The 16,978-nt window shown below is 45.7% G+C and overlaps 1 protein-coding gene across 14 annotated transcripts in view; it reads right to left on the reverse strand.

The window, feature by feature from the left end:
- MAP2 (microtubule associated protein 2) overlaps positions 1-16,978 on the reverse strand; it is a 344,861-nt gene that overhangs the window by 280,503 nt on the left and 47,380 nt on the right. The window contains exon 1 of one of the 14 annotated variants that reach the window (XM_075069962.1): positions 15,959-15,976. The exons of the other annotated variants lie outside the window; for them this stretch is intronic. The gene's annotated coding sequence lies outside the window, so the exon portion shown is untranslated. Of the gene's footprint in view, positions 1-15,958; positions 15,977-16,978 lie in introns of those variants that run through there. 14 annotated transcript variants of the gene reach the window in all.

The following is a 16,978-nucleotide window of genomic DNA, read 5'->3' on the forward strand; positions in this document are numbered from 1 at the left end:
GGCCAAAGTCCTGTCGCGGACGAGGTGGGGGGTAGGGGCGCTGGGGTTGAGAGCGGAACGACCGTCTTTGAGTTTGAGGGGTATGCATGCCAAGTGAGCGCATGATAACCCGGTTATCCTTCAGACTCTGTAGTCTGGGATCTGTCTTTTGCGAAAAAAGACCTTGTCCATCAAATGGCAAGTCCTGTATGGTGTGCTGCAACTCAGGCGGTAGGCCGGATATCTGTAACCAGGATATGCGCCGCATGGCTATGCCAGAGGCTACTGTTCTAGCCGCTGAATCTGCCGAGTCCAGCGAGGCTTGCAATGAGGTTCTCGCAACCCTTTTCCCCTCCTCGAGGAGGGCCGTGAACTCCTGACGGGAGTCTTGTGGGATCAGCTCCGTGAATTTGCCGACCGCCTCCCAGGTGTTAAAGGAGTATCAGCTTAAGAGGGCTTGCTGGTTCGCCACGCGGAGCTGAAGCCCTCCAGCAGAGTAAATCTTTCGGTCCAACAAGTCCATGCGTTTGGCCTCCCTGGACTTTGGCGCGGGGGCTTGTTGGCCGTGGCGCTCTCGCTCGTTGACCTACTGTACCACCAACGAGCAAGGAGCTGGATGCACATACAGGTATTCGTAACCCTTGGAAGGCACCATGTATTTTCTTTCCACTCCCCTGGCAGTCGGTGGAATGGACGCCGGAGATTGCCAGATGGTGTCGGCTCTGGCCTGGATGGATCTGATGAACGGGAGGGCCAGCCTGGTAGGTGTTTCTGCTGAGAGGATGCTGACCACTGGGTCCTCCACCTCAGGGACTTCCTCCACAGGAAGGCTGATATTTTGGGCTACGAGCCACAAAAGATCCTGGTGTGCCCGCAGATCGATAGGGGGAGGCCCTGACAAGGATGTGCCCGCTACCGCCTCATCCGGGGAAGATGATGACGACAATCCTGGGACGAGTGGGTCCTGGACCGAAGCTTCATCCTGGTGGACCTCCGCCTCTGGAGCATCATGTTGTTCTGGAGCCTGTATAGCACCCGTCTCCGTATCAACAGGGGGTGGTCTACTGAGTGTGGCCTCCGGTGCCCGGTGTTCAGAATGACCCGAGCGTGATTGGCCAGATGGTTCACCCTGGGCTCGGTGGTAGGCCCAGGGTGTCCAAAAGGACCACTGCGGTGGCCCCTGGTCCTGATGGGCCTGAGTGTCTGATCCTCTATAGGATGCACTGTCCGCATACGGGGAGGCGGACGTGTGATGAGATGGCCACGGGGGAGCTGTAGCAGACTGGACCATATCTTTGCGTTCATAGTAGCTGTCCCTGCGTGGTGCCGGCGAACGGTACCGGGAGCCGTGGCGGTATGGAGAGCGGGACCGGGACTTACGACCAGCACAGTGACGGGAGGTCGACCGGTGCTGAACATCAACATGCCTGGATCGGCTGCGAGAGGCTCGGCAGTGCCGGGATCTGGAGCGGTGCCGACGGTACGACGGGGACCGGGATCTCGTCCGGTGCCGCAGGTACGACTGGCACCGGGATGGGGAACGGTGCCGGGACTGCGAGCGGCGTCAGGATTGTGATTGGTGCCGGGAACGCGATCGGTGCCGGAGCTGGGAACGTTCACGGGATCCCGAACGAGATCGGCGGAGCTCCTCGGTGCCCGGAGACGATGGTCGCATCATGGCAGGTTTGCCCAGCGACTGAATGACCCGCGCCGGCGGTGCCGGAGGTTGAGAGAGCTCAGGCTCTGTAAGAGCGATGAGGTCCCGCGCAGTGGAGAAGGTCTCCGGCGTGAACGGTATGACGAGCTCTACCACAGCGTGAGCCGGGGAGTTGGTCGGCACCGGACTCAACGGCTCCTGAGAGGCCGGAATCGACGGTGCAGGAGCAGATGGTGCCGCGGCAGCTGGCGGTGCCGGGCGATCCGACCTGGAGCTGCGCTCTAACTGTGGTGTGACCGAAGGTACCACAGGAGCCTTAAGTTTCTTGCTCCTCGGAGAGAGTGAGCGGCGCCAGCTGGAGGACTGGGCCGGTAACGGGAGGTGCCGAGGCGTCTTCGCCAGTGCCGGAACAGACGAAGCACTTGTTCCCGGTGCCGGAGACGGTGCCGAGGATGGAGGAGTTAGAGCTGCCTCCATCAAGAGTTGTTTTAGGCGAGAGTCCCGCTCTTTTCTGGTTGGGGGCTTGAACGCCTTACAAATACGGCACTTGTCCGACAGATGGCCCTCGCCGAGGCACTTTAAACAGGAGTCGTGCGGGTCTCCTGTGGGCATCGGTCGACGGCAGGTCAGCGCAGGGCTTTGAAGCCCGGTTGAACCGGGCTATGGCCTGGTGCCGGGAATGGAGGAGTAAGGAGCGAACCCCGATCCTCTTAAACTATAATACACTGACTACAACTAACTAACAGTAATAGAGAACTAACTAGAGAAAAACTATGTACCGAAAGAAAGCTCAAACACGAGCGAATCGCTAGGGAGGTGGAGATCAGCTAAGCTGCCGCTCCAACTGTCAACGACCGACACAGGCGGTAAAGAAGGAACCTGAGGAGCGGTCGGGCTGGCAGGGTAATATATTAGGCGCCATACTTCTCGCGCCAATTTCCGAGGGCGACCTGCGCCGCCAGCCGAGTGTTGCTAGGGTAAAATTCTCCGACGAACGTGCACGCGGCGCGCACACACCTTAACGGAAGGATATGAAGCAAGCACTGAAGAAGGAACTAGGGTTTTAAAAGCAGAAAAAAATCACGGACAATGTCGCTTTCTTCAAAATTTGTTGTGGTTTTTTTTTTTTATGAAAGCTGAAATTAGTCTGCCAAAACCTGAATAATGGTTTGATGTTTAGAAGGTGTGGCCAAATATTATGCTGCTTTGCGTGGTTTGATTTGTATTAAGAAACAATAAAAAAATTCTGCCAAAAAAAAAAAGCAAAATTTTGAAACCACCTCAGCTTAGTGACCAAAATGCCCTGAGCCCATCCAGTCGAGATTTTATTCCACATTTCTGATACTCTGCTTGGCTTCCTTGACTCATATCTGCCTTCATAACTTGGTGGGTTCATTAGCTTAGAACATAAGAACAGCCATATGTCAAACCGAAGCGTCCATACCAGCCACAGTATCACTGTCTACCCAACATGGACAATACCATGCCCCCAGAGGGAGTAAACCCTAACAGTGTAATGATCAGTGATACTGCTTCTCCTGCACATCCATCTCCCCTTGACAAACAGAGGCTAGGACACCATTCCTTACCTCCTGGGCTAATAGCCATTTAATAACTTAAACCACATGCATTTATCTGTTTCCTAGAAGAGACTGGTCCATGGGGTTCCCCTCAAAATCTAGAGACGTTCCTGTGGTTTGTCTTTAGTATGATATGTACATACTCCACGAACTGAACATTTAGCTTGTTCCGAATCTGAAGATGAGCCTATGTCTGTGAAAATGAAAATGGCTCAAAATAGCAACATGCTGTGAAGGACACAGGGTGCTTAAAATTAAATTTAACCCAGGGGTTCCAAACTGGCGTCAGAACTCTCAGGGTGGTCACGAGTTATTAGTTGGGGGTCACGAGCTGTCAGCCTCCACCTCAACCTTGCTTTCCTCCAGCATTTATAATAGTGTTAAATATTAAAAAAAGTTTTATAATTTTAAGGGGGGGGAGTGTCCCAGAGGTTTGCTATGTGAAAGGGGTCACCAGTATAGAAGTTTGAGAACCACTGAATTAACCCCTCTGGAGCCTCATGGAATGCAGAGGAGGGGGGGGGTCTCCCTTGGTAGGGCTGGGAAGGATATTGCTCTTCTCATGTGATCCCTCCCCCAATGACTAATTTTAAATGAAGCTACCCTCTCCTGACACGAATCTCCCTATGGTGCTGAAATTAAATATAGACTATAATTTGGCATTTGAGAAGTGAAAGGGATGGTAGCCCTAAAGGAAAAGCTAACAGCTTGGCTCTTCTGCAAGCCTCAAACTGCTGAATGAGCTTTAGGGTAGGGAAGGCTGTGCCTCTCAAACAGCCTGGCCCTGCCCCCTATCTGACCTCACCTACTTCTGGCCCCCCAGCTGGCCACCCCTCCTCAGAATCCCCAACCCATCCTGCTCCTTGTCCCCTCAGCATCCCCCAGAGACCCACCACCACCACCACGACCCTGGAACCCCACCCCTGCTCCCTGGCCCTTGACTGCCCCGACCCCTATCCACCCCCCGCTGAGTCCTCAAAGACCCCCGGAATGCCCACAATCCAACCCCCTGTTCCCTGTCCCATGACCGCCCCCCAACCTCTGCCTCTTCCCTGTCCCCTGGGTCTCCCTGCCCCTTAGCCAACCCCCCTGACCCTGGCCCCTCACCCCCGGCTCCCCCCTCACCCAGAGCCTCAGCGCATCCAGCAGCATCCCTTGACTGCGGCAGCGTGGCTCCGCCCCGCTCAGAGCCACATGGTAAGGGGCCGGGGTCCTTCCACCCCCACTCCAGGGATTCTCTCTGAGCATTTTCCCTGCCTCCAACCACTCCTCCCTTTGGCCTTCTCACTTTCCACGCTCCTCTCCTTGCACAGGCTCTGTGGGTCTGGAGAGGGGCAAGGATGGTACTGGTAAGGTAAGCTAAGCCTCTCCCTTCCACATGGTGGAGAGAAGACCTATGTGCAGAAGGTCCCTGTCATAGGGCGTAGCTGCCCTGTAGCATCACCTGCTGGCTGAGCGTGGGTCGGCAGGCATTCCCTACCTCAGTTTCCCCTCAACTGGGTTTTCTGCTTCTCTCAGGGGTTCATGTGCCTCTGCCCTCCAGCTGGGTCACTTTCAGAGTTCAATCTCCTTCCAGGGTCACACAAGTTCTTCCACCTAGCTTGGGCTTCCCTTCAGCCCATCCAATGAACTGAGCTCCCAGCTTTCAGTCTCTCTGCTCTGGGATACAGCACTGAATTCCAGTCACTTCATGAACCCAGCTTGCTTCCTGGGGTTTCTCCTTCAATCCTTTTATGAGGTCCAGGTGTTTCAGGCTGCCACCTGACCCCAATTAGTGCTGCCCCTTTAGGATGGGAGGCAGCTAACTGTGGTACAGGCAGGGCTGATTGAATGTGGCTGGTTAGCCACAGGCCACTGGCCATTAAAAGGGGCAGGCCACCCTGTTACAGTCCTCCCTATGGCTAGATCAAGCCCAAGGTACTGGTTTAGCAAAGGTAGTAATGAGAGCACTAAGTAAGAAGTACCAAAGGCCAGCAAATGAAGAAAATGTGGATAAAATAGTAGAGCTGTCAGTCAGGTCTGCCGACAGCTGACTCACTTCAGGGAACCCCACGGGCAAATGAAACAACATATTGACAAACGGCAACTCAATGCGACAAGACCTCAGATGCTGGTTCTTACTGCGAAGTTCTACAGAATATCTTTAAGGAAGGAACATTGCCAAGTGTTTAAATGACAGGGACTGGGAGTAAGGACTCCTAAGTGCTCTTCCTGGCTCGACAACTAACCTATTGTGTGACCTAGAGGAAGTCATTTAAACTCTCTCTTTCCTACTTCCCTTGCCCCTGCAATGTAAAATGGGCACAGTGATCCCTACCACCCTGCATGGATATAATGAGGCTTAATTCATTATATTAAGTGCTTTGCCATTCTTGGAAGGAAAGCAGCTACTATACATACAAGCAACATATTAAATATTATTTATGTGTTTCATTGCACTGCCTAAGTTTCCTTTCCAGCTTTAATCCAAGAAAAGCAGGTGGCCTGGCAGGAATGCTTACAGCTGCCCTGAACCACTGCATTGCTATCCAGATGACTAACCGCTGCCAGAGAGTGCCGGTGGTAAAAATGTCTTTGTTATTTAGTCATCACAACTGAACAAAAACATATTAAAATCTTCATTGCGAGGCACAAAAGGGGGGAGGATAGACAAGATGACAAAGAGTAATATGAATTCCAACTCTTTATAAAGTTATTACATTGCACAATACTCCTGTGAGGTAGGGATTATTAGATCTTCATTTTATAGAGGGCCTGATCCAAAGAGCACTGGAGTTAATGGGAGTCTTTCCACTAATTTCAGTGGGCTTTGGATCAGGGTCATGCTGAGTGACAGGCAGGACACGTGACTGGCCTAAGTCACAGCAAGTCAGCGAAGAGAACCCAGGAGTCCTGGCTCTCTGTCTCCTGCTTTAATCATTAGACAACACACTGAAAAGAAAAAAACAGATTGGTTTCACATGTCAATTATACAGACAGTACTTGTGAGAGGATGCAAGGTTAGAGGCATAAATAATCAAGAGGAGGGAAAAACCTGCTGATCTGCTTCCTCCCTCCTCTCTGTACCAGCAAATGAAGAGTCATTCCCTAAAATATGTCAGTTGGGAGGGACCCTATTATCATTGGTTAACTCCATATGTCTGAGAAGAAAATCAGCTCTAATCCTGTCAGACTTGCTAAATGAGATTTGTCTTCAACGGCTGTACTGGCCCCACCCTAAAATGCAGTGCTCTGTACTAAAGATTTGAAGTTCTTTATAAAGGCTGCTTCTTGTCCTAAAATAGTCAGTAACTGCCAGTGAAAAAATGCTGCCTGTTAATAACTTGCCTCTAACCTTCCTTTCCTGAGCAAGACAGATGAGAAATGGGAACAAACCCTGTCCAGTAGTCCCTGATCTCTGCCAGGATCTCAGGCTTCAGGATTCAGATGAGAAACTGGTAATTGGTTAGTATCTTGCGCTTTATCAGACACAGAGGCAGCTAACACAGAGATGTAACTGAATTTATTGCATCTTAAAGGCACAGTCCACAAGATATTTACTCATTGACAAGGACAAATGTCCAGGCTAATATTGCTGGATCTGCAAGAAGTTTGACTCTTCAGTCCTGAGATGTTGCTGAGAGGGTGAGGACCATAGAATTCATGGAATGTTGGTGGTTCCTATATACTAAGGTTATGAGCACAGTATAAAAAGAGACAGGCATCTGTGTGCCTACCTTCCTCATTCACAGTAACGAAACAACCCAATTTCTTTTACCACTTCAAGGGCTTTAAGAATCACAGGCCTTACTCATTGGCTTTTGGTGCACACCCAGTACAAATTTAGGAAACGACTCCTAATAAACAGGGCTACACCAATGTCTCTGACTCAGAGCAAAACAATTAGCGACTCTGTGTGTTGGCATTTTTCCCCCCACACATGGTGACTAATAAAATTAGAGGTGTTTTTTAAAGGACACGCCTCTACTGAATTCTGACCCTCCTTCCCTTAAATCAAATTGGGCAATGCTATCATTTTTGTGTGACCCTCATGAGAGAGAGGTTAGAATGGCAGCTCTGGCGGCTGAAGTCTTCCATCTATCCAGCATGGGCAACAGCAGTGCAAGATTCCCTCAACAAGGTCCATCGGTGGGCCTCAGTCAGGCGCTGGAGGGGATACCTCGTCATTCTCCATGCCCTTTTTCTCACTGAAGAGACTGACAAACACAGGTACCAATTTGTGACAAATGTAGAGATACGATCAGCAATGCGATCTGCTGCAACTGAGATGGACTCAGACCACCACATGTTTCACAGAGAGACTGCATCTGCCTCTTGCTAGCCATGGAAATGTCCAAGACTGCTTTGTCCTCAGTCAAACAACAAAGTGGAATGAGGAAAGAATGTACTCAAAATGCCCTTTCCCAGAAAATACACAAGGCTAATTCACAAGGTTCATGTCTGAAGCCCACTGTGACAGCCAGACACACACAGAGTTCTATGTCGAAATAAAATAAATGCATCTTCTGTTACTTTTTTAAACCAGAATTTCCTTGGGAGCACAACTTTATCTCTGTTTGGGGGAACGATATTCTCAACTACATCAATACTTTTATTAGCCTCTCTGAGTTCCTCAAACTTTTACAGGTTGTGAAGAATGTAACAAAACAATTTGGATTGTCCACACATAAGGAACAATCTGTAACAGCATAGCTCTGAGCTGAAGGAACTGAGTAACATGACAGATATTTGGAGCATTTTCCCTGATGTGCAAAACAGATGAGACCCACAACATTATATGGTTAATAGAAGCTCAGAGTTTGGTTTCCTGTATGCTATACTGAAAATTTACTTCCTAAACATTAATCTCTCAGTTTTAGGGAAAGGAATTCACATGATCAGTAAGTTTTCACACAGTAAGTTGTCAGTAAGAAAGCCCTACTGCCTCTTTCTGTTTAAAACTTTCTATGATTTCCAGATTACTCTTTTAAAAATTCTCAAGCATGATCAGTGTTCCCCTAATTCTGCTTTCATTGAAGTCAATGGTAAAACTCCCACTGACTATAATTGGAGCAGAGTTAGGCCAACACTAAGCACTTTTGGAAATCTCACCCTACATAAACAGTCTGTTCTTATTTGCATGGAACGTGCTCCCTTGTAACTCTCCCTATTTTAATGGCATTACTCTGGATTTACACTGGTGAAATTAAGATCAGCATCAGTTCCTGGGAGGCAGGAGAAGTGAAGCAGCCAGTGGTGTGCTTGGGGTGGAGGCGGGGCAGGAGTGAGCTGCTTCATTTCTCCCACATCCCAAGCTTGCAGCACCAGTCAGGATTGGCCTGCTAAACCCAGGGTTGTGAGTTCAATCCTTGAGGGAGCCATTTGGGGATTGGTCCTGCTTTGAGCAGGGGGTTGGACTAGATGATCTCTTGAGGTCCCTAATAATCTATGATTCTACTAGAAATCAGCATAGCTCCAGTGAAGTCCAGGAGGCAGGCTACACAATTTAAGCCAGCTGTGGATCTGACCCATATGTTTACCACAATGCATCATGCTATGAAACAGGTTGTTCTTATTTCTGGGGTAATGAAAAGGATGTTTGAAATGTATCTTTGGTTTCTTTTTGCAAAAACTGAATTATTGGAGTGTATCAAAAATAATTATTTGAGATTCCTTATAGTTATTCACAAGGCCTGATCCAGCACCCTTAAAATCAGTGGCAGTTTTGCTATTGACTGCAATGGGAACCGTGCCTCTTAAAGGATATACACCATCAAGCAATTAAATGAATGAAGTATCACTTCGAAAAGTGCATGCAGTATGTAACAATGACACTTTCTAATGCAATAGATCTGCTCCCTGTATGTACTGAAGGTGCTAACTACTGACTACAGTGCAAAAATATACAAGCTTTTACTCCTGTTCTACCTTACATGATGACAGGTTTCAGAGTGATAGCCGTGTTAGTCTGTACCAGCAAAAACAACGAGGAGTCCTTGTAGTACCTTAAAGACTAACAAATTTATCTGGACATAAGCTTTCGTGGGCTAGAACCCACTTCATCAGACGCATGGAGTGGAAAATACAGTAGCTGGTATAAATACACAGCACATGAAAGGATGGGAGTTGCCTTACCAAGTGGGAGGTCAGTCTAACAAGACAATTCAATTAACAGTAGGACAGCAATGGAGGAAAAATGACTTTTGCAATGGTAATGAGTGGCCCATTTCAAAGAGTTGACAAGAAGGTGTGAGTAACAGTAGGGAAAAATTAGTATGGGGGAAATTAGGTTTAGGTTTTGTAACAACCCAACCACTCCCAGTCTTTATTCAGGCCTAATCTGATGGTGTCCAGTTTGCAAATTAATTCCAGTTCTGCGGTTTCACGTTGGAGTCAGTTTTTGAAGGTTTTTTGGTTGAAGAATTGCCTCTTTAGGTCTGTTATTGAGTGAGCAGGGAGATGACAAAATCTAAATCTAATTTTCCCCATACTAATTTCCCCCTACTGTTACTCATTATCCCCATTTATAGATGGTTAGCTGAGGCACAGAGAGACGAAAGCCCAGATCTAGGCACCTAATCCCAGTGAAATCAATGGGAATTAGACACCTAAATATCTTTAAGGATCTGAACACAAGTGACTTCCCCCAGATCACACAGGATGTCTACGTTCCAGGCAGGGTTGGTGCAAGGATGTTTTGCACCCTAGGTGAAACTTCCACCTTGTGCCCTCCCCTCTTGCCCCCACCTTGAGGTCCCCTCCCCACGTCAGCTTCCCCCCTCCACCCTGAGATGCCCCCCCATGGCAGCTCCCCACTCCGCTCTGAGGCAGCTCCGCTCCCACCACCTTGAGGCACTCTTCTTCCCCCGCTCCGCGCATGAGCACGAGCACCCCGAGTACGCTGTGGCTGCTTCACTTCCGCCTCCCAGGCTTGCAGCGCCTACGCTGACTGGCGCTGCAAGCCTGGGAGGTGGGAGAAATGAAGCAGTTCACTCCTGCCCCGCCTCCACCCCAAGCATGCCATCACTGCTTCACTTCTGCCTCGCAGGCTTGAGGCACCAATCAGTTTAGGCACCGCAAGCCTGGGAGGCGGGAGAAGTGAAGCGGCCACGGCGTGCTCGGGGAGAAGGCGGGGCAGAAGTGAGCTGAGGCGGGGAGTTCCCCTGCATGTCACTCCCCCACCCATTTGCTGCAGGCGGCCCTCCCTGCACTCCCCTGCCCTAGCTCTCTCTGCCTAAATGCCGGAGGCAACTGGGGCGGCCAAAGATCTGGCCGCCGCGGTCACTGCCGAAGAAAATGGCGCCCACCAAATGCCAGCGCCCTAGGCAACCATCTGGGTCGCCTAAATGGTTGCACTGGCCCTGGTTCCAGGGCAGTGCCCTAACTGGACCATCCTTCCTCCTCTACAGAAGAAAGAGAGCTACTTGTGAGTGTGCTGGATGCTATTTGGATACTCAAAGGAGACATAAACTGATTCTGACCTTAGAGGAGATCTAAGCAAAAATGAAGTTAGGAATGAAGTGAAAATCCAACCCTTATTTTGTTTCACATTAAAAGGACAATATTGTTATCTCAACAGGAACTACAATTTCTTTGCTCTCAAAAAAATCCCTTAATACTGATAAAACATTCCCTTCAAGCTGCAATTTCCCATTGTCTCCCCATCTTGGTTCGCAGAAGTACACAAACCTGTGCCCTGCTGGGAGGGAAATCTTACATTTTACAGCCTTCTCAGGCAGTTACCTCACTTGCTTAATTAGGATATAGCTAAAGCACTCACAGGCCTTTTTAGAACTCAAAAATGCTCGGTTCATCTGAGACCCTTAGCAAAGGATGTTTTTCCACGCAGTTTTACTTCTCCTTTCTCCCCGCTGCCCTGTGCAACACACTGTGGAACGAAGCACCCCAGACAGGGATACAATGGTGCATTACAATAGGAAATCCTCTGTCTGGAGTGAGCACAAGTCCCTTAAATGTTTTGGGGATTTCTCACACCCTAAAGGCACTAATGTAGGAAACAGGCAAGCTCTTTCTTACATGTTGGAAGTCCAGATTTTCCTCCTTTTCAATATTTCCCCAATGGCTGTGACAAAATTTTTAAAAATAATAATACTGCGCCTTTCTTGCTGAGAGGATCACTCTGCCTCTCATCCATTTGGTTTGAACCTTATAGCATCAGGCCCTCAGATCGCTAGCAATTATAACCTATATCCCAGTGACCACTGAATCAAACGGAATTTGATTCAGTGGTCAGCAAACTGATGCTAAAGGCACTTATTTAAAAAAAATCCACAAAAGAGCTGCACAACCTTTCAAGGCCGGTAACCCTGGCCCCAATTAAGGGCCTAATGGTTGAGAAAAAATTGTTACCAAATACCTTAAGCCATTTCCTTTAGGCAACTGCCAAATTATGGAAATATATCACGCAAAACTAGACTAAAGCAACCCAGAAACAAAGGAAGAGCCAAATGACTCAATTTTTAAGAATGAGGTCCAATTAGAGGTTTCCAAACTGGAGATCCATGGCTTTCCATAAAGTTTCTAAATGCCACAAATGTGAAGGATTAGTCTGGGAAATGCTTTCTTCTTAATGAAATTATTCAAGTTAGCTTCTGGTTGCATTACAAGGCTAAAAGGCTCCAATGGAGTGTCTCTCTTCAAAATAGGTGAATAGGAATCTCAACTACCATGACAAACACTGCCTTTCTAGACATTCCCAAACTTTAAGTGCATTTTGAACCATGCATCATACAACAGGAACATACAGCATGCTAAATAAGACATTTGCAATGGAAAACACAGTTTTTCCCACAGTTAACGTGTATTCTAAACAAAGGAAATTAGGGGAACCTCTTGGCAAATACTGACTTTTTAACAGTGGCTGGATTAAATCATTGGCCTGTGCAGTCCAATATCATGCTTCCGGCAGTAACCAAGAGTTAATTTGTCCTCTGAAAGTGAACCCAGCACCCATTCACACACAGAGACGCACCCAGCCAATTGTGTAGTGCTATAACTGCAAGGAAAAACTCTTCCTGACCCTTGTGAATGACCTTGTTGCCTAGATTAGAGCTGCAAAAATCAGGTCCTGAAACATTACCAATCCTGAATCCCTGTGTAGGGCTAGACTCTCAGCTGATGTGAACTGGTGAAGCTCCATGACTTCCATGGTGTTATGCTGATTTACACCAGCTGAGAATTTAGTCCTAATCTCTAGGAGCTGGCAAAGCAGCACTATACTACTTCTGCCCCAATCAATGTATTTTTTCAGTCACTCAGTCATTTAAGTATTGTATTCATGGCCGGCTCCAGGCACTAGCGGAGGAAGCATATGCCTGAGTCGGCACATGCTAAGGGGCGTCATTCCATCCATTTTGGGGGCGGCACAGTCCGGGTGGCTTTGGGGGGGGGGGAGGGGCTTCTGCAGTTCAGGCAGCAGTCCGAGCAGCTTATTTGAGGGGCAGCAAAAATGGTAGAGCCGCCCCTGATTGTTTTGCATTAAACAGGACGGCTTCCCACTAACAAGACAGGTTTTTGGATTTGAGAATTTTTCTGTTCTGGGCTAATAAAGATAAAAGGTAAAGAATATATTCTAGGCCATAAGCTTTTTGGAGCACTGTCTGACTTGATATATCTGCTTTGTACAATGGAGAACACATTGTTGGTGATCAGCAAATAATTAATGGCGCATGATTTTCTCTTAACAGACAACATACATCTTTTGAATTATTTTTTTGTAAATAAATTATCCTGGCAGATTTGCAATGTACAATTAGCAAGTTGGAAGCATTTTGCCCTTCAGCTGACATAATTAAAAATAGATTTAAAATAAATGCAAAACACTACATGTTAGTAAATGGGAGGCATAAATGTATCAGCAATTGTGCATTGCAATCAAAATATCTGATTGTCCTTTCCAGTGGTAGCCTGGCTTGAAAACTCTAAGCCATGATGCTCTGTTCATGATGAAGTTATAAATGAGATACTCCTGGAGACATTCTCCTTTCAGGTCAGAACTGAGCTCAGTGGAGAGATCTGGAAGATCATCTCAATGTAACTGCATGAATATAGTAGACACCTGCTTATAGGAAGGCATGGAAGAATTCAATTTTTATTCATAAATGTCAGTAAGCGTTGATTTCACTGCAGACACACATATCTACACAAAAATATTACCAATCCAGAATAACTGAAATTTGTACATAGGCAAATACAAAAAATTCTGCTTGAGAACTTATTTAAGTCTCACCTTATTGTGTATAAAATGTGTCATAATGCCGATATTAAACACTTACTGTCTGAACTTCCCCCACCCAATTTCTCGCAACTGTGAACATTTAAATAAATATCTTTTAAAATGATTACATATAAACATCAATGTTAGTTGTCAAAATTATAAAAACATGAAAAACAGAATTCCTTCCAAGCCTACTCAACATTTCTATATATCTATACTTAAGTATCCAATGACCTCTCCTCTCCTTTTACACCATTAAAAATTAAAACTCAAATCTCTCACTTCAAGTGTTAGTCTTAAAAAAATTGCTTCCAGACACTCAAAGCAAAACATATTTTACCTAACAAATGAAATTTACACCCACAAATACTGAAATATTAAAATTCTGCATTTAGGGGTGTGTGTATGTATATATAAAAATTGTAAAACCTACTAAAAAGCTACAGAAACTACATTAAAACATTATTAAGATTGTAAAGTCAAGCACTCAAAAGTTAGGAAATGCCTTCTGCGTATGCATTATGATAGTTTTTAATTGCACAATCACATAATATTTTTTTCCACAGGGCCCCTGCCTCATTCAGTGCACAGGATGGACCTGTTCTGGGGATGAATCAGAGCTGTGTATTGAAGGAGACTGTTGCCTGCAGGACACCTGCCTCATTTGTTGCAACATGGGTGTTTACCTATTGTAGATCTAGGGAAAACAGCAGGCCCAAGCCCGCTCATAACTAAAGGCCCTCCCCCTTAGCTGGGGAGAGGCACCAGTGGTTCCGAGTTGCAAGGTATAAAGTAAACGAGAATGGGGATTGCAGGAAGAAGGATGATCAAGGCAATAGGAACAGTGCCCTTGAGAACCAGTTTCTATCCCTGCCTGTGTCACCAAGTTCCTATATGATGCTGGGCAAGTCACTTAAACCAAACTTTTCACAGGTAGTCACTTGAGAGCCTGCGGTCTGATTTACAGATGTACTCATCACTAAGTCAAAGGGGACGGTGCTTGAACATATAGAGTGCTAGCTAATGCTAAGAATTCTGAAAAACCAGGTCCTGGGCATCTCAAATTAGGCACCCAAAATTATTATGTACTTTTAACCTTAATCTCTCTGACTCAGATTGCTCTCTGTGAAATGGGGATAATACCACCCCCTCACCTCACAGCGGTGTTGTAAAAATAAATTCATTAATATTTGAGAAGCACATGGATTCTATAATATGAGTGCCATAGAAAAGCCTGTGCAGAAATTAGTAATTCAGTCTCCACAGCAGGGTTTGAATAGTAAGCAATAAAGCACACACCAGACAACAAAGGAGCAAACAAAATATAATATAGCTGCTAAGTGAGCACTGTCCATTCTGTGCACTGAATGAAGTCAGGGTCCTGTGTTAAAAACAGTCTGTGTCCACGTAATTAAAGACTGTATCATAATATATACACAGGGATTGAATTGAGGTTGCACAGGCAACTATAATTCTGGCGGTTCCTAACTTCTGAGTGTTTCACTTTGTAACCTTAAAAATGTTCTTTTAATGTAGGTTGTGGGTGTGTAATATATTACACAGGGATGGCAGAGGTCTGTGCATTAGGGATCCATGTACAACATTTTACACAATAATATGAGAGACAATATGACAATACCTGTCATTGGTGCTGACTGGCTACCCAAGCTATTTTGTTGCCATCCTGAAGCCTATGTGGAAGGTGATGTGACTTTAAGTTCATTAAGAAAATGGAAACTTAATTTTTAGTTAACCGTTTGAATAAGAGAATCCATTTTTTATCTGAAAAAAACTGTTCATAATGTTCAATGGCTAAAACGATCATAAACAAAAAGGAACGGTGAGACAGATACAGCCTATTACAAATACTGCGGAGGGTTAGAGTTAAGTTGGGGTGTTTGGAATGCATAATTAGGCCTTCAGGGTGTACACACCCAACAACCACTCACATACAACAAAAAGGCAAACTAGTTCAAATCTGGTTATGAAATCATTTGAAAGCTGATTTATTAGATGTTAACTTTTAATGTGCAGGCAACTGCCAATCCACTTTTTAAAAATACCTTATTCAGAAATAATATTTGAAAGAAGATACAAAACAGAGAACAAGGAAGGATATACCTTTTGTTAAAAGGGTGTTACTCGATCCGTGACATAATGGGCGGTTTTGAATGGACTCTCCCGGTAGTACTCTCTCCTCAGGATTCAAAATACTGTTTTATGATTACAGGTATGAAGACTTTGCTTTGGTGTATTTGGAAATGACAAATTTATGAGTTAATTCTTCTTACTTTTTAAAGGTGACATTTTCAAGAGCACCTGGGGAGTTCAGCATGGAACTGCCTTTGTATTTTAATGAGACAAGGTGAATAATTTTAATGAGAGTTAGGCACCTATATTAGGTGCTTTCGAAAATTTTACCCTAAAGTCCTAAGCTAACCACTGAAACAATTATCCATCTTATGAGTAAAACAAATTCGGCCCAGACCCTGCAAACCTTTACCCATGAAAGAAGTCCTTACTCACACCAGCAATTCCTTTGGCTTCAGTGAGGCATATCAGCTTGCAAGACTGACATCTCAGTCCCTAACAAAGGAAAATGGAGTGTTGCACACAAATTATGGAATACAGCATTTTACTTGCAATGGTACATAACACTTTCAGTTTCCTGTACAGGCCATGCAGAATAATCTCTTTGGAAGTATATCTTTTAATGGGTTTGGGGTGAAAGTGCTTACAAGCAGCATGTGTAACTGCAATATTAACAAAATTAGACTATAATTACAGAAATTACAGAAGATTTATTGATTCAGGACATAGGTCTTCTGACAGGACAAATGACACTCACCCAAGAGGGCAGAGGTACGAAAGACGCAGACAGGCTGAGGCAATCTGAAGTGATTACATAACAGCAGCCATGTCAAAGAGCACAGGGTTTATGGGAAAGCTATAAATTGTTCAATTTTTAACCCTTTCCCTCTCCAATTACTAACTGATTAAGTAAATGGGAGGAGCATTACTTGATCAAGCTGTGCTAAAGATACTTTTAAAATAAAATAACTTGGAAATTTTAAACATCCACATCCAAGTATTCTGGAACTACCATGTAGGTTACTCAACACTGTCCCAATCATAATACTCCTAGTCCCACTGAAACACAACAGACACTTCCAGAGTGTGAAAATGATATTGATCTAGTTCCTCAGCTGATATAAACCAGTGTTGCACTGTGCTGATTTACCTCAGTTGAGGATTTGGCCCCTTAATTCTACTTTTAAACACAGGCTGATAGAATGGATTTCTATTTTAAAATCCCGTACTCTGGATAACTCTGAGGTTTTGATTTTCAGTGGTGGTTTTGCGTGGGTCAACATCTCTTTCAGAAGGCCAAATCATGTCTACATTGCACATAGTTGCGGAAACTTTCCAGTGCACATTGAATCAAACAAATGTGAAGCGTGTCACTGTACGGCTTATGTTGACACCATGTAAATCAGGAAACATTTTGCTCATCTCATTAAAAGTTTGATGCCTCTTATCTATCAT

Source organism: Chelonoidis abingdonii, chromosome 10, assembly GCF_003597395.2.
Source record: "Chelonoidis abingdonii isolate Lonesome George chromosome 10, CheloAbing_2.0, whole genome shotgun sequence".
NCBI classification, from domain to species: domain Eukaryota; kingdom Metazoa; phylum Chordata; order Testudines; family Testudinidae; genus Chelonoidis; species Chelonoidis abingdonii.